This window comes from Colletes latitarsis, chromosome 3 (genome assembly GCF_051014445.1).
Source record: "Colletes latitarsis isolate SP2378_abdomen chromosome 3, iyColLati1, whole genome shotgun sequence".
NCBI lineage: Eukaryota > Metazoa > Arthropoda > Insecta > Hymenoptera > Colletidae > Colletes > Colletes latitarsis.
This window is the reverse complement of record NC_135136.1, coordinates 31870257-31895842: the sequence shown is the minus strand read 5'-3', so window position 1 is coordinate 31895842 and position 25586 is coordinate 31870257. Positions and strand designations below refer to the sequence as shown.

The 25586-nt window shown below is 34.1% G+C and overlaps 1 protein-coding gene across 3 annotated transcripts in view; it reads left to right on the top strand.

Moving 5' to 3' along the window:
• LOC143340368 (uncharacterized) overlaps nucleotides 1-25586 on the top strand; it is a 226670-nt gene that overhangs the window by 93123 nt on the left and 107961 nt on the right. The window contains exon 3 of one of the 3 annotated variants that reach the window (XM_076762228.1): nucleotides 3151-3217. The exons of the other annotated variants lie outside the window; for them this stretch is intronic. The gene's annotated coding sequence lies outside the window, so the exon portion shown is untranslated. The remainder of the gene's footprint in view (nucleotides 1-3150; nucleotides 3218-25586) is intronic. 3 annotated transcript variants of the gene reach the window in all.

The window sequence follows — 25586 nt, the reverse complement described above, 5'->3', positions numbered from 1 at the left end:
GAATACTATAAGTTTTAGAAGTAATTGAAAATTATAGCTATTTTTCAAATCACACGAAGGGTTAGAAAAATATTATTTAGAATTGTTTTGAAGGATAATACTGCCTATGTAACCAGAAACATTGAATGTTTATGTAACACGATAGTGTGAATCTTTAAAAATAGATTAGTCTATAAACAAAGTTCCATTTGAAGAACCGTGTATAAAATGAAATACTAATTCTAGTTCCCCGCATAGTTGTTATGTTCATTACCACCCAGGAAATAGAGTGCAAAAAAATTCGTTAATTCTGCCGTCATAAAGACAGAAGTGACATTCTGTCATTACATGGAACGTAATGAAAAATGTCCTTTTCATTAGTGTTCAACGTTCACTTCGTTTACTATTCTCCATGATATCGACATTCTCATTATTATGCAATTTTTCTGTATAATGTCTTCCATATAACGAACGATGTGTTCTTTTATCTATCTCCGAACTGCTCCTACAAATGTCACTCTGTTTTACGCGTAATGTTATCTATTAAAAGTAAACAAAATTTTCAAAACTCATTTTAGTACAAAAAAATTGTTTCGAAATCATTCAATCGGTGAAGTTCTTTAAAGAAACTTTATTCTTTGTATATAGAATTGGGGAAATTTTAATTACAAATAACGAATAAAAATCTTAAATTAATTCGTAAATTATCTTTTACCAATTTCGACCGTTGTTTGTGGTCCTTTCAATATGAAGTTCACAAAATAAATAAATTTACAAAAAATAGTACAACGTGTTGCATAAAAATTATTATTAGGTAAACAGTTATCAATATCTACAATTACAGTATAAGAGAACACAAATGTTTTCTTGTACGTAATTAATTTTAAGTTTCTTCCAAAAATAAAATTGAGATCGTACGTTCGAATTGTAATTTTAAATAAATATTAAAAAAAAGCGTAATATTATTTTACATACGTTTTATTATAAAATTGTTGTTTGTTATTCGCGAATAAAATGTTCCCTTGTCTGTTTATACAGTTTAAATCCTACAGAACTGTACGTTGTTTCGTATTCATCCACAAAATTGCAGGCGATGCACGCGTATTTATATTTTCGATATCTCGTGTCTAGGGACTTCTACCAAAACAGAAAATACCGTTATTGTATCGAGATTTTCCAATCACCTTTGGGGAACTCCTCTGCAAATACAACAGATAAATATTCTCGTACGCAATATTTGTTCTTTTCCAATTCATTTCTTTCATAACTTTTCTATATTTACTCGTTTATTAAGAAGTTATAAATTATCGTATAAAGTCGACGAAGATCTCTGATTCTATTCTCTTCCAAGAATTTTTAACATAGAAATATACATGTATAATACTTTTCTTAAAATATTTCTAACGTCCATAATTAAGTCTTGAAGTTATAAACGAGCGAACATCACAATGAGTTTTGACAAATCGTGTGTCAATCAATTCATAACTACTTTGAAATGTCAATTATTCGAATACAGTTTAATGCATATCCAGGTTAAAAACTCGTACGTCTAAACTTTGATACAATATTCTTTCCACGATTTATTAAAACTTTTCCCCGTTATAAATATGTTCCTTTCTACTTGGTCTCTGAAAGTTGTGAAATAAATTCTCTACTTTTCCACGAGTAATACGATTCCTTTTGTACGCACCAACCGTGTAAAAAATGAATCGTTTGTACCGGGAGGTACGATTGAAAACACAACAGGGACTCATAAACAAGCTGTTATAAATACCGTGGACAGTTCTAATTATTGCGATAAAACAAACAATTCGTTACGAGCATATAATTAAAATACAAGTAAATTCAAACCGCGTAATTATTCAATTTTCGCGCACAATCGGTGCCAAACTCGCGATAGATCGTACGCGTCCTTTTAATCGAAATAAATCTTTTATTGCGACGGTAATGCGTGTTCGGTGGTATTTAATTACCCGACGCCCGTAGCTACAGCGGCCAATGTAATTTCGCAGGATGATGCGGAAAATATTGTAGCCGTGGGAATTTGGGTTATCGCGAACGTACTCGAAGGCATTAGTCGCAGCTATCCAATGAAAAGTTACGAAACCGACGGTGGCTTGTTAGTCCGTGAATCGTAATTGGCCCGATGAATTTGTATGGTACCGTAACTCGACTAACAAACTACAAGATAAAGTCCAATAATTTTCGGAATGCAGTGTGTTCTCGACTTGCGCCGTTAATTCGTTTTGTAGCTTTTCGCGTAAATCGAATTGTACATCGTGTATCGTATAAAGTCCCACGTTTAAAATTAACAGAAAAAAAAAATAACATTGTTTCGTACCAGGCTTCGTTTCCAAATTAAAGTTTCATCCACGATATTTCGTGATTCTTTCAGAATCATTTATTTTTACTGTATAAATTCTAATTTAAGAAACGAATAATATACGGGGTTCTCCATATCTTTCCGTACACACTTCAGCTGTGTTGAAATGTAATGTTACAAAAAATCCAGAAGCTATAACAAAAATATGAACTGTGAAACTCGACACTAAAATAAGAAAAAAAGTCAATCTTTTCCAAGCATTCGATATCGTTTCTTTGCAATTTACTGAACATAAGCTTGAACAGTTCAAAATTTTATGACACCAAAAAGTTATCATAGAAGAAAGAATACTTCAGCATTCTGATGAAGAAATGTTAGGTTATCCACAAAAAATGTTAGTTTTGTTTGGTTAGTAAATAAAAAAAATAGCTTCGTAACAAAGCATTTATGGACTTTTTGTTATATTACATTTTAGTCTTAGTTTTATTTGTAGAACACACTGCTGAAGATGTGGAACACCGTGTATATAAGCTATATGCAGAGAATGCGTGTAAACGTGTACTGGATCTCGCGTAGAATAATCAGATCGAGAATTGTATCGCCAACCACCAAACACTCATGTTTTATTTGTTATTTGAAATTCGTGTCTGGATAAAAATTCGTATAGCGAGATCTCGCGTTAACAAAAGAATAAAAAACGCAAACCGTGTCAATGAACACCGTATTATCGAGTATCGTCGCGTCAAGTTGCGCTCGACGAGGAAACTTTTCAGTTGGCTTTTCATCGTCGATGACATAAATCAAATTTATCCGTGCACCGGATACACTCGCATCCTATTTTGTTTCAGGTACGTATTGCATCGGTGAACCCTTCGCTAGAGTATCTTGTTAATTGGCTGCTGCGATAACGATTCGGTAAGTAAACATTATTTCCGTCGACGCAACAATCCGTGGACCGTGCAACAAATATTTACAGAAGATCTATTTCTTACACCAGCTGCGATCTAAATTGTTCTCCAACAGGCAAGAAGCGTTGCACTAATTGACTATCTCTGATTCTGATAAAATACGATACGTATCTCTTTTCATACTATTACTATTTTACTTTTGTATGAATATCTGTTTATACAAAAATATTTATTACTATTAAATATGATGAGTATTTTATTTTTGTATAAATATCATGTTGACTAAATTGACGACACTCGTGTCTTCAAAATTTTACTATATCAAATATGTTTCTTTCCATTTCGAAATAAATAAGAAATTGAGAAATTAAAAGTTTGTTCCAAGAATGATAGATATTTCAGATTTATTTGTAAATTCATTTGTAGACCGAGTAATGAATCTGATACTTTTATTTTCATTCGTGAATAAAAGCTGCAATCCGGTGCTTTAGACGTTTGACTGAACAAGTATTTCGTCCACAACTCTGGGGGTAATTTTCACCCCTCATACACGAATGTACATCGACGAAAAAAATACGATTTTAATATTTCTGTTTATCTATACGTCGAGTTAATAAATTAAAAATGATTTCCTTCAATCCATCGAGCATGCATGCATGGTTGTACTATAATTTCAAACATCAACAATGGAAGCAGTGAAGGTATTTTCTCTGTTTTGAGCTGGGAATTGTACATGGATTTCTATTTCTGCAGTGTGCAAACTCTGTTTAGGAGACCAAGTGTTTGCGAGTTTACATAAAGGTAACGAGAAATGGAGGTTGAAATAGTGAAGCGTTATAGTGGGAATAGTCATTGCTTTTGAACAGTCAATTTACTGTATTCAGACGTAACATCAAGCCCTGATTTCATGCTGCAAGACTTGGTAAACTGTATTTACCACTCTGCATGATTTAAGTCTTAGTATACGTTATAACATATAGAAGATGAAGATACGTAGGTTCTTGTGTGACACTGAGAAATAGAAACTTGAACTACTTCTGTATCTCTATTATACATCTTTATTTTTCACTTTGTGACAAATTTTCCACTCAGATACATTTAATTCTCCTTTGTATAATCTGAGCAATTACCGAGACCAAGAAAATTTTATGAGATTTTTTATAACTACATCTAACAGTTTCCTTCTTGAAAAATAAAACAAAATTGTAATCTTAATAATTCTGAAATTTGATTAAGAGTAATATAAGATTAGAAAAACATGATAGTAATAGCCAAGGAATTTGGTTTATTTTATTAATTAAATATTCCGATATAACTGTGCCCCCTACAGTAATACAAGAATTTTCTTGATAATAAATACAATAAAACACTACAGAAATAACATAGAAGTAATTAAGTATATACAATAAATCAATTTTAAACAGTACGGAATCTAATAAACGAGCAAAATAATATTTGAATCAGAAATACGAAAATAATACGCTCAGCGTGCAATAAATTATTCCGTCGATGTTATTCTACTAATAAAATAAGTAGAGAATTGCCTATATGTCGTACCGTGAACGTTAATGATTATTTGTAACAATTACGGAGCTACGGTAAATATAACGAGAATAATCTAATTATGAGGTTCACATCGGAAAATACGTAACTAAATTATTGGAACGTATGGGAAAGCGTACTCGAGAGGAGAATTATGTGTGGTATCTCTAAACTATGGAAACATCTAAAGGTCGTACAGGGTGTCCCAATGTGCAAGGATTTAATTTATTGGGAGAAAAAATAAGAAAAAAGATATTGTAAACCATATACATATACTCTTTCGGTGTCGTATCGATCAACGTTCATGAAAAAAGAATAACCCAAAAGAGTCAAATGTAACGGAACAAATCGAATAGCTTCACCGTGAATAAAAAATGTCGAAAGGTCAGTCTACTGCGGCTGGTATCCCCCAACGTCAATCTCCTCCCGCAATTTCGTTCTTCCCTACAGTTTAACGTTCGTTGCATTGAATAAAAACTTAAAAACAAAAAGAAACTACTTTAAATACCCGCGTCGAGCGAATTTTGAGAATCCACTTACCCGACAAAGTTTTCGTTTGTAAATGGATTACCAGCGCAGCCTCGACTTATTTTTCGCGCGAGGATTCATCCATTACCGTAACTCCGGACACACGCTGTACGTAGAACGAGCCAGCAGAAATTTCGCTCGAGAAGTTAGAACGACGCCGTGGGTCGAACAGTTTAAAAAAGTTTAGAGCGGTTGTTGCGTTTCGACTACGAAAGAAGAATCGCGATGGTGGCGTGACAACGAGCCGGGGCTCCCTGGGCCCGGTAAATCTTATTTCGTGACAATTAATGGCCCGAGGGCGGAATAACTTCGGCAAACGTAATAAAATTTTGCCTACAGTCGTTGCACGTAGTTCGCCCGTTGCACATGCTGCGCCCCCGTGGCTATTTCGAAATGATTAAAGCTCGCGTTTAATACATGGCGGGCGTAGTCATTGCTAGCAAGCTTTTACCGTTCCCAACGCTATTGGTCTTACACTTTGACGCTAAATAAAAAATAAATCTGAAATTATAGCAGCGTCGAATTAATTGCTGGAAGAAACAGATGGCTCGATAGTGTTTATTGTAACTTGTATTCTATTCTAGAAACGCTAGACTTTATTATAGCAAGTTAATACAAGATAGAAAATAATATACAGGGTGTTCGACCATCCATGGGAAAAATTTTAATGGGAGATTCTAGAGGCCAAAATAAGACGGAAATCAAGAATATCAATTTCTTAACTGAGGCTTCGTTAGTAAGTTAGTAAGTTATTAAAAAATTAAAGTAAAAAATTTCAAATCATTCTGGAAAAATTATTTTTGGTTGTTGGGGTCAATTATAATCGTTTTTGGTGAATACACATACCCCCGAAATCCTACCCAGTTTCGAAAAAAAAATTTCAGTAGGTGCTGTTTTTCGGCGAAAAAAAAAATTTTTTCAAATCGTTCTAAAAAAATTATTTTTGGCTGCAAGGATCGATTACAATCATTTTTGGTCATTACATATACCCCCGAAATCCTACGCATTTTCAAGAAAAAAATTCCTCACCGAAAATCTAATGTGAGGCCAGAAATGCTTCCCTGAAATTTCATGCGAATCTTTAAAACGTCATAACTTCTGAACGGATTGAACGATTTTAATTTTCAAAAACGCAAACGACGCGTATTTTGATGGAGAATATGTAGAAATTGTAAAAATATTCGAAAAGTTGGTCCTTAACCCTGTAAAGTTAGAAAAACCCTATAAAAATGGTCCAATTTTCAAACAGCCATAACTCCTACAATATTGAATATATTGGAATGAAATTTTTTTTTGAAGTAGAGCTCATGGGTACCTACAAAAAAGTATTAGACAACTTTTCTGTAGAGCGTCAAACAAATTTGTTAAAAATGAAAAACTAGTTTTCAAGAAAAATCGACAGGGGGTAGGCTGCTGAAATATTTCGGTAAAGAAAAAAAATTTCAAATCGTTCTAAAAAAATTATTTTTATCTAGGACAATCAATTACAATAATTTTTGGTGAATAAACATACCCCGGAAATCCTAACTACTTACGAGAAAAAAATTCGAGTAAGTGTGAAATTTTTCGACAAAATTAAAAATTTTCAAATCTTTATAAAAAAATTATTTTTAGTTGTAGGAGTCAATTACAATCATTTTTGGTTTATTCACATACCCTTGAAATTCTACTCACTTTCGAGAAAAAAATTCATTTCTGAAAATATATTGTCTGACCAGACGTACACCTACTCCCCTGAAATTTTTCGGCGGAAAAAAAATTTCAAATCGTTCTAAAAAAATTATTTTCAGTTGCGGGTGTCAATTACAATCATTTTTGGTGAATAGACATACCCCCGAAATCCTGCGCACTTTCGAGAAAAAAATTCTTCACCGAGAATATACTGTGTGGCCAGAAATGTTTCCCAGAAATATGTGTATGTTTAAGAAATTATAACTTCTGAACGGATTGAAGGATTTTAATGATTCAAAATTCAAATAATGCACATTAATGGAACTATAGAGCCCCGGAAAAATGGGCCAAAAAAATACATTATGGGAACATTCTACGGACGGAACTTTAAACATTAATAACTTTTTAACGAAGCCTCTTATTTTGGCCTTATTTTGGCCTCTAGAATCTCCCATTAAAATTTTCCCCATAAAGTCGAATGTAATGCAAAATCTATAAGAACAAGAATTTTTGGTGGAGCATTTTTTACGTTAGTCGTATCTGTGAAAAATGGCTTTAAATATTAATATTGCAACATTACAGGATCGATTTAATTCCGCACGCAACCGAAAGCTTATGATAATACAAGAACAAAAAATACTTGTAGTCTACGATCGCTAATTTCGTTAAAAAATTGAATTTTTCTCCTTGTCGCTGGAATACAAAGCTTTTCTTGTAATAGAATTCCTGGTACGTATTATCATAATTTATCGTTTGCGTGCTAATTTCATTCGACGCGTAAAGAACACGTTTATTTTAATTTTGACAATTTTCGATATATCATCCTAAAGAAGAATAAATTGTTATTATCGAAAAGGGGTCTTAGTTTCTTTACATCTTTCATAATTCGAGATACGTGTGCATGTAAATAAAATGAAGAATTCTGATATAAAGGGCGGTATCTCTCTCCAAACTGAGAAAGTTCTTAGGTTAAACCATCAAACACTTATGCGAAGTTGCATCAAAATTGGCGTCTGGCAGTTTGCAGTTTCCTCCTGTTAGATACTTGTTTGTTTTTGTGTATTCCATTAAACACTTAATACTTCAGCTGATACGGTGTATATGTCTTAACTAAGTTGTTTGCGAACAAACCTATTTCCGCGCTAAAGTTTCCGGCAACTCTGTATATCTTTGGAAATAAAACAATTTTGCCCGCGTGTATTTATTTCGCTCAAAACTTGTACGGTATGTACGCGATGAAAATGATTAAACTCGCATCTTCGCGATTATAAACACCACCGAACGAAAATCGGATAACAATTTTTATGCGACTCTGAACTAAATTAATTACACGTATCCGACTTGATTTAACGACGCAATCATTGAGTCGTAATTGGACCTTACGTAATTGTCACTTCACCCTGCCGGATATCGTCGCGAACTGTCAGCTAATAGCAGTTAATTATCATTAACACCAAGCGTCATAAATCACGCCGTTGGTACAGCATCCACGTGACGTTAATCTGATTACGAACTTCTCCGTAGAATCCGCGAATGCTCGCAATGTAAATTCCACACGGAAAGAATTTATTTTCGTCGATTTGCGCTTCAACGCGTTTGAAGAAGATAAATCGCTGGGCGCTGAAAAATTCCAGCTTGCATTCTTTTCAAATCCACGGATCCTGTAATCGAATATTCCCGATCATCGAGCGACGTTTCAGCGTTCGAACGATTATTAAAAAGACAACTTTAAACGACGGGTTGCAGTGTATGCACAACGTTAGAGTGATTTCAGTAGTAATGGTCGACGCAAGTTCCTACGAGCAATTCTACCAGACTATTCAAATCGAATAAATAAGTTTTCAGTGAATTAAGTTTATTCTATGGAAATTGATGGCAGTTATGAATAATTATCTTACTCCTGAGACGTATTAAATTGTCTCTGCATTCATTTGCACCATTTTTCATCTTTGAATTCCTGCAGTATGGCAATCGAGCATTTGAATATGAAAAAAGAACATTACATCACTGTACTTTATAAATTAATAACCACCAGTCTTCTTAATTATTTCTATAGATCTGTGCATTTGATAGACAGTAATTATATACGCTACTAACGAGCTCACCGAGCTTAACGATCTTAAAGTATGCTAAAAGGAAAAGGTTTCCAAGTACTTCAAAGTGAAGCGTAACGGTCATTATGGTACGAGTAAAGTGTGTGGTTGTAAATTCAATAAAATTACATTACAATTGTAATGTTTACAACGTCGATGCAAATGAGCAAGGAAAACGAGAGAAAATATTTTATTTATAATAATGCTACACTCTCCTGGTACCTTCCAATAAATTTTTACTGAAACTTTTTTTTTATTTAATTTTAACCTGTATAGCTCATAAATGAATTTAAGAAACGAATATCATTTACGAAATAAAAATAAACAACAAATGTATAATGTGTATATTACAACCGTAATGTTTACAACGTCAATGCAAATGAGCAAGGAAAACGAGAGAAAATATTTTATTTATAATAATGCTACACTCTCCTGGTACCTTCCAATAAATTTTTACTGAAACTTTTTTTTTATTTAATTTTAACCTGTATAGCTCATAAATGAATTTAAGAAACGAATATCATTTACGAAATAAAAATAAACAACAAATTTATGACAGGTACGTGGCTGATCCTTTCATAGGGAGATTTTTCTTTCGCTAATAAATTATGCGCCTTCTGTCCCGGATCATTATGCACGCCACCGTGCCTCGTTTCGTCCTACGAACACTATTACTGCAAAATGCGTATCTGTTTTCGTTCCACGGGGTCTCTGCGGTGCTTTGTCTAGAACGTAGGCCGGACACGGCGCGTCAGGTAATCACAGTTAATTATCATTAACGCGCTGCATAATGCGCGCACAACTATAATCTCATTACGGGCATACTTCGCCGGTGAATGCGTTTTCATGCACCGCGGTGCAACATGCGATCCGTGATACCGTCGAACCGTAAGCGTTGTTCACCGCGTGCATGCAACTGATATTCGGCGACGGGAGTGGCCCTGTGATTTAAATATTCAAATCCGACCACCTGCCCCTTCAAACCGTTACTATACAGTAAATCCAAATTTTTATACGTTCCAAAGGCCAACTACCTCGTGAAAGTTGCAAGAATTATTATTATTCGACGTTAAAATGCATTATAATGCACGCAATATTTGATAACGAAACCCAACTGTTACGTCGAGATGTTTTCACTTGATTGGATTTTCAAGAATATCAAATGTAAATCCAATTGTAAATTCAAAGTTTTATAGATTTCAGAGGCCAACTAACTCGTGAAAGTTGCAGGAATTATTATTATTCGATGTTAAAATATCATTATAATACACGCGATATTGGATAGCGAAACCCAACTGTTACGTCGAGATGTTTCCACTTGATTGGATTCTCGAGAATATCAAATGTAAATCCAATCGTAAATTCAAAGTTTTATAGATTCCAGAGAGCAACTACCTCGAAAAAGTTCCAAAAGTTATTATTATTCGACGTTAAAATACACTATAATTTACGCGATATTGGATAAAGAAACCCAACTGTTACGTCAAGATGTTTTCACTTGATTGGATTCTCGAGAATATCAAATGTAAATCCAATCGTAAATTCAAAGTTTTATACATTCCAAAGGCCAACTACCTCATGAAGGTTGCACGAATTATTATTATTCGACGTTAAAATACACTATAATTTACGCGATATTGGATAAAGAAACCCAATTGTTACGTAAAGATGTTTTCACTTGATTGGATTCTCGAGAATATCAAATGTAAATCCAATCGTAAATTCAAAGTTTTATAGATTCCAGAGAGCAACTACCTCGAAAAAGTTCCAAAAGTTATTATTATTCGACGTTAAAATACACTATAATTTACGCGATATTGGATAAAGAAACCCAACTGTTACGTCAAGATGTTTTCACTTGATTGGATTCTCGAGAATATCAAATGTAAATCCAATCGTAAATTCAAAGTTTTATACATTCCAAAGGCCAACTACCTCATGAAGGTTGCACGAATTATTATTATTCAACGTTAAAATACACTATAATTCACGCGATATTGGATAAGGAAACCCAACTGTTACGTCAAGATGTTTTCACTTGATTGGATTCTCGAGAATATCAAATGTAAATCCAATCGTAAATTCAAAGTTTTATACATTCCAAAGGCCAACTACCTCATGAAGGTTGCACGAATTATTATTATTCAACGTTAAAATACACTATAATTCACGCGATATTGGATAAGGAAACCCAACTGTTACGTCAAGATGTTTTCACTTGATTGGATTCTCGAGAATATCAAATGTAAATCCAATCGTAAATTCAAAGTTTTATACATTCCAAAGGCCAACTACCTCATGAAGGTTGCACGAATTATTATTATTCAACGTTAAAATACATTATAATACACGTGATATTGGATAACGAAACCCAACTGTTACGTCGAGATGTTTCCACTTGATTGGATTCTCGAGAATATCAAACGTTCTTTATGCACAATAGTCGTCGATTCGTCTGCAAGTGTTAAACATTGGCTGAAGAAGAAAAAAGTGGAGATCAATAACGTGACCATCGAGAAATTAAATCTGTAGAAAACTAATGGGCTTAAATATGAACATGATGGACTTATTGATGATAAATTCGATGACACGAGTAATCTCGAAACAGCGGTCAGAGACGTTTAAAACCATATTATGACTATGCATAGATTTAATCTGTCAACTAGGATCGATTGAAAATTGATCAAACATTAATGTTCATTTATTGCCTTACTAAAAACATTTAATATTACTTTATAAATACTTTCTGCTAGCAAATCTATCAATTATCAATGTAGAATCTATAACGTGGGATATTAACTACATTTATTTTTATATTCCTATAGAGAATTTTAATTTACCCCACCATTTAAGGATTACAAATGACCCAGGTTCAAGAAAAAAATTATAACTTCCTCCAGCGTTGATATTTCCAAACGAAATTTCACATGCGGGGATGTTTAATAATAAATTGAATGATAGTACTGGGGATCACGCGTAATATTATTATTTTACACCAAAGTAATTATAATTTGGCCAAAAAATATCTGTTAACAAATTTAGAATAAGACGATACAAGTACATTCGACTCTAATGCGAAATCGTTACAATTTCAAGCGTCACGATCTATGGAGGTGCGTGAAAAAGGAACTAAAAAAAAAATTTTTACCCCTGTAGCTAAGAACCACCCTAGTGCACATAAACGATTTGAGTTCGAACCTTTTCTCTCGAGTTATGAATAACAATTTGATCCTATTATTTCGTTAAATGCTGTACGTGCACGATTTGATGGATGATCGTCGTATTAAGGACACCCCGTTCGAGAAACAAAACTCTCGTCTAAGAACGTCACCTAGTTAACGCGAAGAAAGCGTTCCGGGTCATTAGGCTGTCTCGTTCCGATAGCGTGACGCTCCGACCGAGAAAGAAACCATACGGATTTGAACCCACGATAAGAATTTTCCGCTCCTGAGTATTATTTAATGGTAATTCACGAGATTTCGATGGCCTGCGTTCGCAGGCTATGCTCAGATAGTGAAGTCTTAACTGGATGAAATTGATGGAGTACTTTCTCGACTGGAGCTAACCTTCGTTCATGAGATTCGGTCGTAATCAACGATTGTCGGTAATTTAACGAGGCGCGCGTGACGACCCCCTTATATTTAGAACAACGCAGCTCGTAAAAGTTTGTGACTAATGGCGTTCACCAGCGTATTCTTAGAGAGCCCTCGAGCTTCTTGTATTCCACGTAACTACGTGACTCGAATAGCAACAACCGAACCTCTTTTCTTCTCGCGAAACTCGGATCGATCCCAACCAACGAGTAATTAAACTTACATGGAAACTTATCCTTCTCGAGGACTTTACTGTCCCCTCCTAAACGATCATTCTGGTCTCGATCCGGCTACGATGCGTTTAATATTAAATCTTTAATGCTCGATAGGTGAGCTTTCACACTTTTCCTTTGGTACCCTTCTAAAATTCTGTATTGTTGTTATTTCTTTCTTTTGCGTATTGGATATGAGTATATGAAGGCACTGCTAGTTTCGTTATTCCAATCCACAGTTTTAGAGATTTCTTTATTTATGTTGTGATAAGGACGTTTAAAGGAACACAAATGCAAGACAAAAATCTTTTTCTTATTAATACAACTTGTCAGCTTCTTAATTACTGTAAAGTAAACGTAGAAACGAGACTGGCGAGCAGGTTAAATGTATTTGAAAGTACTCTGATTATTGTACACGAGTCTGAGAAATAATTCGTATATTGTTTGGACATTTCATAAGGTAAAGCACCTGAGATCAAAACGTACACTAACTTTCAACGAAATTTCAAGTGCTCGAACCGATTAACGCAGTTATTGGTAAACAGGCGTCTCTTGACTGTGGATTGAGATTTCATTGGATAGAATTTCTGGCGGGAAGCGCATTCCTGCAGGAATAGAGGTTCAAAGATATTATGCAGGAGATGCCTGAAGGGATAGTTGAAAGTGGACTTCAAAGCGAACACGCTACTTTGAATTTTCTAATAGACACCGGTCTCGAGAGTGGAACGTCTTATGGATAAAGTGTCGAGAAACTATCTTTGAACTTAAGACTCTCTGTTTCTGACTCTTGGAAAAACAAGACAGGAAAATTTTCTTCTCGTTATTTATCAAGTTTCCGTTACACAAACATTGTAAACAGGATTGAAACACCTAAATGTCTCTGTCAATATGATGGGAGAAGTACTGGAAACTCGCGATTTTTGATCTAAAGTTTCCGAAGATTCATACAGTCAGGGACAAAAGTAAGTAGACAGATGATGAAAAAGAGTATCAATAAAATTTAATCAATATAGCATTGCAATTATATGTTTAAGCTTTATATTATTTTTATAGTATATAGATATAGTATATAGATTATTTGAATAACAATTAAAATAAATATTAACAATCAGAAGTATACAATTCTTCGTGTGCAACATTTTCGTCCAGAACGTCTTAAATTCTTTACAATATTATGTACTAAATATTTTTTCTATATTTTTTCCAACGCACTCATTGATATTTCATACTGCTGGGCCGTGACACGGTAACTTAACTTATTACAACAACCCGAAATAATTAAATTACGGATTTGATATAAAATTTTTGCTGTTTTTGGCATTTTTATACTGTTCAACGCTTTATCTTACTTGTAGGAAGCCTGAATAAGTACTGGAAAATTTGTTCTATGACGCCGTGTGTAAACATTTTAAAAAAAAATTTTAATGGAAGATTCTAGACGCCAAAATAAAACGAAAACCAAGAATATAAATTTCTTGATTGAGGCTTCGTTAAAAAGTTATTAAAAAGTTAAATTAAAAAATTAGAAATCATTCTGAAAAAATTATTTTTAATTGCAGGGGTCAATTACAACCATTCTTAGTCAATAAACATACTACCCAAATCTTAACCACTTTCGAGAAAAAAATTTGAGTAGGTGTGAAATTTTTCAAGAAAATTAAAAATTTTCAAATCGTTATAAAAAAATTATTTTTAGTTGCAGGGGTCAATTACAACTATTTTTGGTCAATAGACATACCACCCAAATCTTCACCACTTTCGAGAAAAAAATTTGAGTAGGTGTGAAATTTTTCAAGAAAATTAAAAATTTTCAAATCGTTATAAAAAAATTATTTTTAGTTGCAGGAATCAATTACAATTATTTTTGGTGAATAAACATAACCACGAAATCCTACGCATTTTCAAGAAAAAAATTCATTACTCAAAATTTAATTTCTGGCCAGAAATAGTTCTCCAAAATTTCACGCGAATCTTTAAAACATCATAACTTCTGAACGGATTGGACGATTTTAATTTTCAAAAACGCAGACGACGCGTATTTAGATGAAGAATATGTAGAAATTGCAAAAATATTCGAAAAGTTGATCCCTGACCCCGTAAACTGAGAAAAACCCCATAAAAATGGTCCAATCTTCGAACAGCCATAACTCCTACAATAGTGAATATATTTGAATGAAACTTTTTTCTGAAGTAGAGCTCATGGGTACCTATAAAAAAGTATTAGACAATTTTTCTGTAGCTATTTAAATAATCTACATACTATAAAGATAAATGTTAAATAAAACTGAAACTTGTAATTATGATGCTACAGTAATTAAATTTTATTGATATTCATTTTTGTCCACTTACTTAACTATATTTCTTATGATTTATAGAAGCATTTCCCACAATCTTTCCCTTGATTTATTATACATTTTTCCGCGAATCTAATCTAGGAAATGCGGTTTAAGGCACAAAATAAATACAATTACTCCCGTTCACATTTATACACTATAATCACTATTTAAGGGTTTGTATTTGAATAAATTAAAAACATTTACTAACAAAAAAAATGATAGAAAGTAACACAGTGGAATAAAAACAGCTCTTGGTAAAAATAAATGGGCGCAATTCATGAAAAACAACAATCGAAGCGTAAATATCGTACATTTTATACACGAGTTATGGAGTGGGATAGTTTCGTTTTAAAATAAACACTTTAAACCACGCGAAAGAAAGGAAAAGGTGATCGAGCAATAGAATCAACCCGAATAGGATAGAATAGAGTAGAATTCTGTTGCGTGAACGGAACAATAACCTCGAACGATAAATTTCTATTGCGTGTATCGGAACGGAGGTGCACTCGATTCGTCGCATAGATCGTTCAACAATTCTATCGAGTCGTTTCTCCGGGACAGTGATTCCATTAAGACCCCGAGTAATTCCATCGGAGTCTCTGATTGCTAGTACAACGCTGGATCCGGACGTTTACAGTAATCGAAACAGAAAGAACGGGGATAGAAATCTGCTGGGATTCCGGCGCACCGTTTCTTACGAGGGCTCCTTCGATCCTCGTATCCGGAAATAGAGAACAGTAGACGCACACGTGCGTGTGTTTCGTATTTCGTATTTCGTTTCCTTCCGTTGCTCGGCCGTCTACTTCGAAAATACGATTCAGGTGTCCCGCGGGGCAGCGAAACTGCGATAGAAATTGCCGAAGGAACCGGGACTCGGAGTGTCAGACCGTGCGGGGAATAAAATAGAATCGCTACGAAATTGTCTCGGATGTCATTCTGGGCATTTATTTACACGCGATTCGCCGCCGAGATGGCGTCCTTCCCATACACCCGGAGAAAAAACTCCGGAACGGATGGATTGGATTTTTCGAAGGTGAACGCAGAAGCGCTTACACGATCAATATACAGCCTGTCAGATACACAGGGATTCTCAACGGGGGCCACATCACCCCCCAATGAGCTATTCTGTGTTTCTTGGAGGCCACGAATGAAAAATGCAACCGAACGTGGCTGGCCGCTACTTTCGAACCGCGAAAATTACTATTGAGATATTATGAGGGTAGTACGAGAAGCTGTATTTAGATATTCATTCACTTGGGCGCGAGATACAGAAAATACAAGGTGTTTGAGAACTGAGAAAAGGCTTGTAAACAGGAAGATTTAAGAATACTGAAAGAAAAGGTAACAAATAAAAAATAATTAGATCTGGATTAGGGAGTAGTCAAAGTAGTTAAAGGGATACAAAGAATATAAGCTGTTTGAGAATCGAAGAAAGGCTTATAAACAGCAAGATTCAAGAATACTGAAAGAAAAAGTAACCGGACAAATAAAAAACAAAAGTAAAACATAGAATATTAAATTTCGAGCTGGGTTAAGTCTGGGTTAGGGAGTAGTTGAAGTAGTTAAAGAGCTACAGAAAATACAAGCTGTTTGAGAACTGAGAAAAGGTTAATAAACAAGATTCAAGAATACTGAAAGAAAATATAAAAAATAAGAAACAAGTAAAATATAGAATATTAAATTTCGAGCTAGATTAGATCTGGATTAGAGAGTAGTTAAAGTAATTAATAAAGAGATACAGAGAATACAAGGTGTTTGAGAACTGAGAAAAGGCTTATAAACAACAAGATTCAAGAATACTGAAAGAAAAGATAACAAATAAAAAATAAATAAAATATAAAATATTAATTTTCGAGCTGGGATGTGAAAGTTTCTGTAGAATATTTTGCTTGTTAATTTCTATGCAAAGAGCAGGTCGACAATCGTGTAAAAACTTATTATTCCATCTTACCTAAAATAAAGTTCTAAATATTTTACACGGCAATTTGCAAGATACCGTATCGAGAAAATTGCAATTAAAGTTTGGAACATTATTTTATAGATAACTATTTTTTTAATAGGATCTTACCTATTCATCTATTCCAGGGTCGTATAATAAAGTCTCGGTTACTTCATAAAAGTCATTTTCTTGTGATCTGACCTCACAGCCAGGAATTCTTGTCTCCTTTGAAGAGTTCATGCAATGCCGCTCCGCAAAGCTGATACACCTCTGATGTTTATATCGAGGAAAGTATACTATTTCCGGCCCAATAGTAATTCCCAATAGTTCAAAATCCTTTAATATTATGTGGAACTTTTCGTTAAAAATTACTGGTCCCACCGGTTGCAAATTAAAGTTGATTAAAAAGTTTATAATCGACGGATCTAAACGCAAATTTTGGAACGAGACTACCTATTTTCAAGAATTTCTGTTAGCAACACTATAGTGACCATCTGTGGAACATTATTTTTCTTCGATGGTTCAATATCTGAGCTATCAACTCAAAAACTTATTGACATTTCTGTGGTAGTGCTTTGATAAACTGTTCTACGAAAACACGATGTGCAAATACAAAACTCTGTTTTAAACTTAAACACTGGAAACGCCGAGCAAAGTTTATAAAGATAATTGTATGTCTCGTACACAAGTATTTGAGGAGTATTAACGCTTCAAAGACTACCGAGAGGATTCTATCGAAGACTGTAAAGAGTGACGAACTCGTGCAAAAAATGCATCAACTCGCCATCGATTCCAATTTGGCACTGTGAATGATGGGGGAAAAATTTGACGTCGGTAAAGACCCGATTCGCAAACTGTCGACTAAAAAATTTAACAAATGGAAGACCTATGGTCGATTTTTATCGCCCTCGTTAACTGATAACGAAGAAAGAGTTCACGTGGAACGCTGGAAGAACATTGTGAAAACGATTTCGAGGAAGAAAAACTTTCTAGAGTCGATAGTGACCGGTAATGGGATTATTTTTTATTTTTAAAACCGAAAATTTGGAAGAAAAGTACTACAAATATGTTCTTTGCATTTGGTATCATTAAACAACATTGATTTATATGTATAAATAAAAAACCTTTATACCGAGACAATCATTCACGTTTCGTAGCTTCAGGCCTGTTATTTATCAAAAAGATTATATACAGCGGGCGGTTCCAGAGATGGTTTCTACCATCTTGTCACTAAAAATGAGAAATCGTTCTTTTTTGGTCGGAAGTGTTACGCGTGAGAAATACTGGCGCAAAAAAGTGCGTGACAATTCGGTATCTGCGACGTTTCACTTTTGGTTGTCGCAGGGGACGAACAAATTCTTCGTTGTAGGGGACGGGATATTGTGGGGATCGATCCAACCACACACACAAATACAAAATTGTCGTGAATTTAACGTTACTTCTCGTATTCATTTTAAGAAAGTATTAGATCCATCGATTCCAAATTCTGTATGCATATTTGTGAGTACATAAATTGATAGATAATCGAGAATTTGAATAACAAAATAAAGTTACTTTTAAAATTGAATGAAATCCAACTGGAAATTATTTAATAACCAAATTCAAAAATACATCATTTACGAAAAAAATGCTGGCTAGTAATGACACGAACACCCTCTATACAAATTTAAACTCATTTTCAATTAAACAAATAATTTATAAAACAGTGTTTATTGCAAATCGGTTATATAATCAATGGGAATTGCTGAAACTTCTTTGAGCATACAGTGTCAAAGTAAATGTCAAAATAAACATAGAAGACAGCATAAATAATAATAGTTCGTATGATCGTTGGATAGAGTATGAAAAACTCTTTAAAATGAAATTTGTTTCAAGTCGATAGCGTAATTAATTCCGGAGATATGACAATTTTTGTTTCAAGTCGAACGTCAAAGTAAATGTCAAAATAAACATAGAAGATAGCATAAATTATAGTAGTTGGTATAGTCATCGGATAGAGGATGAAAAGCCCTTTAAAATGAGCGTTTGTGCGAGTCGATAGCGTAATTAGTTCCGGAGATATAGCGTTTTTAGTTTCAAGTCGATGCGGTGGCTAGTTTCGGAGATAGAGTTTGTTTACTTTTCATTGCGCGCTCGCGAGTTCATTCATCTACGCGCGCGTAGATAGTAAACAGTGCGTAGTAAATTCTTGGAAATACTACGCCGGCACTGGGTCACGAGAGTCACGTACGCGGGGTAGGTCAGCGCCACGCACGTGCGACAAAGAGGTCCGACTCCGCTAGACGAAGACAGCGATAGTCGAATCAGAAAAATTAACATTTACATAAATTACGATATCTCCGAAACGGAAAGTCGGATCGACAAAAACCAAAAGCCATTTTAAAGAGGAAGGTTCACCGCCGCTAACAATGGCTCAATTATTAATGAAACACTAGTAGTTTCGGAACTGCACGCGTCTAAAGTTTTTAGTATTTTTAATACGCGTTAATAGGCTTTCGTAAGACGGGGAGTGGAATTTTAGAAATTACGCTTGTCTTTACATGATGATATCTCAAAAACGGAAAGTCGGATCGACAAAAACCAAAAGCCATTTTAAAGAGGAGGCTTTGCCGCTTCTAACAATGGCTCAATTATTAATGAAACACTAGTAGTTTCGGAACTGCATGCATTTAAAGTTTTAGTAATTTCAATACGTGTTAATTACGATATCTCCAAAACGGAAAATCTGATCGACATGAAACAAAAATCATTTTAAAGAGGAGGCTTTGCCGCTTCTAACAATGGCTCAATTATTAATAACACACTAGTAGTTTCAGAACTGCACCCGTCTAAAATTTTAATAGTTTTAATACGCATTAATATGCAAAAGACTTTTGTAAGACTGAGAATGGAGTTTGAAAAATGATCTCTTTATTTAAATTACGGTATCTCCAAAACGGAAAGTCGGATCGACATGAAACAAAAACCATTTTAAAAGGGAAGCTTGGTCGCTTCTAATGATGGTTCAGTTATGCAGAAAACATGAGTAATTACGAAACAGTACGCGTCTAAAATTTCAGTTTTTTTAATACACGTTGGTTCATTAAAATATTAAAAGTAGCAAATTATTTTGATAATTTAATTTGTAACAATTCTATTAAATGTTTTTTTATGTGTTCAACGGTTCAACAGTTTTAGGGAATTCACTGATTACTAAAGAAGTTTGTAAATAATATGTGTTAACGATTCCTTTTCTGTTTTTAGACGACTTTAAAATATCCAAAGCAGAATGTTCTGACTTTTTTGGTATGTTCCCTTTTAAGTTGTGAATTTTAATATTTATTTTCCCCACCTCTTAATTACTCTTGGTGGTTGGTGGCTAGGGTTCGCGGGTTTGCCATACCCGTGCAATTGATGATCAATTGCCCCTTGCGGGTTCCTTAATATCATTATTTCCGACGAGGCATAAATGCAATTAAACGGATACTAAACTCGATATAATTGATAGACATCGATAGTTATCTCGATAAATCTCAAATCATTTGAAGACCTTCCTTAAAATGGTTAAAATAAAAGACAAAAGAACGAAAAAAACTTTAACTTTTCTTATGCCACAGCTTGAGTCTATAACAAATTTAATAATTCGTATATAATAATAATTTGTACTCGAGTGTTAATAATGTTTTCGTTGGAAAAATTAAATAAAAAAAACTATAATATTTCGTCCTTTTGATGTAACGTAGAATATCGAAATAATTGCCGTGGTAACGCGTAATATAATCAGTATCGACATCCATAATAGCAAATATGAATCAGTGTCAGATACGCTAAACGAAGATTGAGGGACTACATTCGTTCCTATAGAATTGTATGTCGTAAAAAGTACGAAATCAAATATATGATTTAATTTATTACTACTATTTGTGTTTGTCCCGAATATATATTACGGTATCTGTCAATTTATTGTTATTAAATAAAATCTATCATTCGTTTATCTTATTTATACGTTATCAGATGTCGATAAAAGTAACATTATTCACAATTATTGATGTTATTTCAATTTATCCTACAACACAAACAACACTCTGTCACTAGTCGATCGATTAATTTCTTTCATAAGTGTCCTTTATAAAATTATCGAGAATTGTTCAAAAATATTTTATAGCTTCCGAAGCATACGTGTAATGAGTTATGGGAATTTATCTGAATCACCGTAGGATATGGAGATAAAGCTTCGGCATAAAATAAATATAGAAACGTGACATCAATGGCTCTGCATCCGTCTTTTCAGCAGAAACGATTTCAAAGCATATGAATCGATACGAACCATCTCGGGCGATAAAATAGGATAATAAAGACGTCGTTCGAGTCTCCAATATTAGATCTTACTATTTGTACCGTATCTTGATTGAATTTTTCCAAGCATCGTGAATCTTATTAGGTTATAAACTAAACTTCAACGCTATGACATATAACTTTGTTATTTTGGAAGCTATTTAAAAACTTCTTTTCTCATCTGTTGTCTCGTTTTAGACTGTTACGTATACAGGTACAACAGTTCGTTTCCGTAACATATTTCATATCAGTGTATCTATGGTAGGGCATAAGATCAGAAATTTAATATTGCAACCAGTAATTGAATAACATATTAAATAAACATTCAATACATTATTTTAAACGAAAATAAAATTCTAATAAGGACAAAATAATTCAAGTAGTCCTAATTTTACATCGATCGTGAGAAATGGTAATCCGAGGATGCAATATTCAGTGAATCTGCCAAATAGGGTAACAATCACCATCAATCTGCAACAATCTGTTCTTGATCGTATGGCATTGTCATGCAACCATTTGACACGCTTCTCTGTTCGAATCTCACCCATTCCATGTAATTGGAAAATTATTGAATTGTCCCTACATCGAAATGCTTCTTTTTGTACTTACACAGCTAATGGAGCCTTGAGTCTTCCTACTTTCAAGGCCAGCCTGGACGCCGCTAGTCATCGAGATCAAAATCACCCTCTTTACATTGCATGAACCGAAATTTGCATATGTCATAAGACGCGATAATATCGTCGGTAAAAAGGACAAATCGTTTTTGCACAATATTGTAACCAATTTTTCCGCGGTGAAACTCGCGGCGATATACAATGACTTACGAATATGTTCCATGCTTATCTTCTAAAACGAATAAGAAATTTGACGGCACGGGCATGTTATTTATAATAAAACGTTGATCTACTATGAAAAATGATCGTTTTAAGAAATCAATCGTACATGATTATTCGTACTGTAAAATTGTTCGTTTTGACGTTACTTTGAACCCATGTTTATTCCATTATTTTATTATATGGTGCTTTTAATAAATTACGGAAGAATTGATGGATTACTCGTAACCGCGCCTAATATTTCCCTTAATGACGAAACAGCAAGAGCTCGAAACGGTATCCGTTTACAGACATCGCCAGCGCGTTAAGCGTGATTTATTATTTAGTATTCGAGCGTTCCACGGAGTTTCGCTTTTACATGGAGAAACAGCGCTGAACGCGTCCAAAGAGCCGTGTAAAATATAGCGGTACGCGAGAAAGAAAAATGCACGTTTGAAAAATGATATTACAAGCTTGATCCTCGAGCGCGAGTCGTCCCGATAGGACCTTGATAAATCATCTCGCGTGCTTCTTCGACGATTCTTTGCGATCGCATCAAACACACGACACAATGCAGTATCGAAAATAATATATGAAACAACCTACTCGTAAATATATCGATAACAACATTTGGTGGCATGCATCATTGTCAAAAGTTGCAATAAAGATACTTTTTCCTCAGTATGTATGTAGTTAATAATAATAGACAAATGTAAACAAATTCTTTGAACTTTTCACGGCTGAATGAACTCAAAGGGCTGTATTTTAGCCAGAGATTTTTTATATTTGTTGAGGACCTTTTTAAAAATATTATGAGATATTTATTTTAAATCGTTCGAGTAGAATATGTGAAAAGAAAATGCGTATAAAACAACACTTACAGTTGAGGTCGAATGCAATGCTAGAAGAAAATCCGTTCTTTCTTTAGTGACGTCAGAAATGCATCTGCAACAACGAATAAAAAGTACGAAAAATTAGTTATACGGAGTTGTTTGCTGAATTTGTTAGTTTAATATACATATAAGTCCCAATGGTATATAAAAAACCGCCGGACATATGTGTCCCAGTGGAGACGAAAAGGTTGAAGTATAACATAATTTAGCAAATGTATCCAACGTTGCGCTCGTGTAAGGATCCCCAACGTTATTATTTAATGTTTCTGTTTGCATTTTGATTAATGATTAATTTTCGAGCGTTTCCTCGACGTTAAGCAAATTGTATCTGCCAGCAACGATTTGCATTTTGATTTTATTCATGTGAAATTTGGATTTCTACATTGTACATGAAATCTTGGACTTTCCAAATACGTAAAATAAAAACTGTATAGTTTGAAGAAATTTTTGTTTTATCGAGATCGATCGTGCTTGTATCCTAAGAGTCAAATTTTTATTTAACAGATACAAAACTATAATCGTGAGAATCATCAGAGGGGTAAAAACAATGGGTAGCAAAGATTAGAATTTCTAAAAGTGATAAACAGGATTTAACGTCGAAGAGTTGAGGGGTGGATAGGGAATGTTGCTCGTGTTTCATCCCCGTGCCGTGTAGTGTGCCGCAATTTTCCGTTTGCTCCTCTCTAACGAAGAATAATGGAATTTGCTCCAGAGGATAGTATGGCATTCCCGACTGAAAATCCACCCCTTTTACGGCGCGTCGATGTGAGCTGCTTGTACACACGACGCGATTGCGGGAACGGGTATACCTCGGCTGCAAATTATGGTCGAATAAACGTACGAATAGCTAACAACGAACCGCGAAGAACATTTTCAATTTAACGCGAGCGAAAATTCGACGAGGACGTTTTTCACGATTTCCGGCGACATCGAATTTAATTTTTCTGAACGAGTACATTGTAACTTGGAGGTAATAATTAAAATTGTAAATAATTAACATTGACAAGTGCCGTAAGTTAAATATCAGTTTGAATTTTTCAGCCTTTTGAATAAAATATAACAACCTTCGAGAAGCTAAACACGTCCTGTGTATGTCAAAAAATATATTTAATACATTTAAAGAATATATACTATATCTTTGTTAATTTTCCGAATTTTAAAATAACGCTACAGGAATAATACATGTAATTTTATGCAACCAGATTTTATATATTTATGATCGTTATTTCTGATTTTTTTAATATGCAGTTTGTCGAGTTGATTGCATGTACGAGTATTAATAGATCGTCGATCATTCTATGATAATATTGGTAAAATACACGATTCGTTATCTTCCATTAATTAATACGTAATTATTTCCTTCCTTGTTATGTCTGTATATTCGATATTCCAGAATTACCAATTTTCTACAGATTTATCTACTACTTTCGAAAAGCAGCGATGAATGTAATCGTACTTCGTAAACCCCAGGTATCCACCATTTGCCATCCACGTCGAAGTTTCTCAGAGAAATTCTCGATTCACTCCCATAGATTGCAAAGTTCCCGGAAGCAAGTAGTTCATACTCGTCACCGTGTTAGTATTCGTTCTGATTCCCTTTTGTAGCGACTCAGCTGCCGTGAAATAATCGCTTGAATCTTATTTCCGTCGCACTTTTCCTTTGTATGCGTCGCCGGTTGCGTACAATTACTCTTTACGCGGATAACAACGCGCTAGGGGCTCGAAAGACGCGCATTTACGCGTTGTTTCTTCAAAAAATTCCACCGAAACGAATAACATTATTCACGAGTCAAGCAAATAAATTCTTTAAGGGTCTGTCTAATCTGGATAACTGAAAACTGGGTATAATATTTAAGATTGTTGTATTAACCTTCATATACATATTCGTTTAAACTTCGGGAATATTTTTAAATACGAGTAATTGATATTTGAACACACGATGTATACACGAAAGATCATGTCCACGTTTGATATATGAAACTATCGCTTTGGTCATATAATATAACGAAATAAAAAATATTAATGGATAAAAGAACTCGAGAATCGAACGAACGATAATATATTAAAGAAAAATTCGATTTCTTTGTTAAATTTTCTTGCTTTAAGCATCAAATTGAAAAATGTCATTTAGAGAAAAACGACTTTCACGTTTGAAGTGTCGAATTATACAGGGTGTTCAGCCATCCCTGGGAAAAATTTTAATGGGAGATTCTAGAGGCCAAAATAAGGCGAAAATCAAGAATATCAATTTCTTGATTGAGGCTTCATTAAAAAATTATTAACAAAATTAAGTTAAAAAATTTCAAATCATTCACGGAAAAATTATTTTCGGTTGCGGGGGTCAATTACAATAATTTTTGGTCATTACACATACCCCCGAATTCCTACGCATTTTCGAGAAAAAAATTCATTTCTGAAAATATAATGTCTGGCCAGACGTACA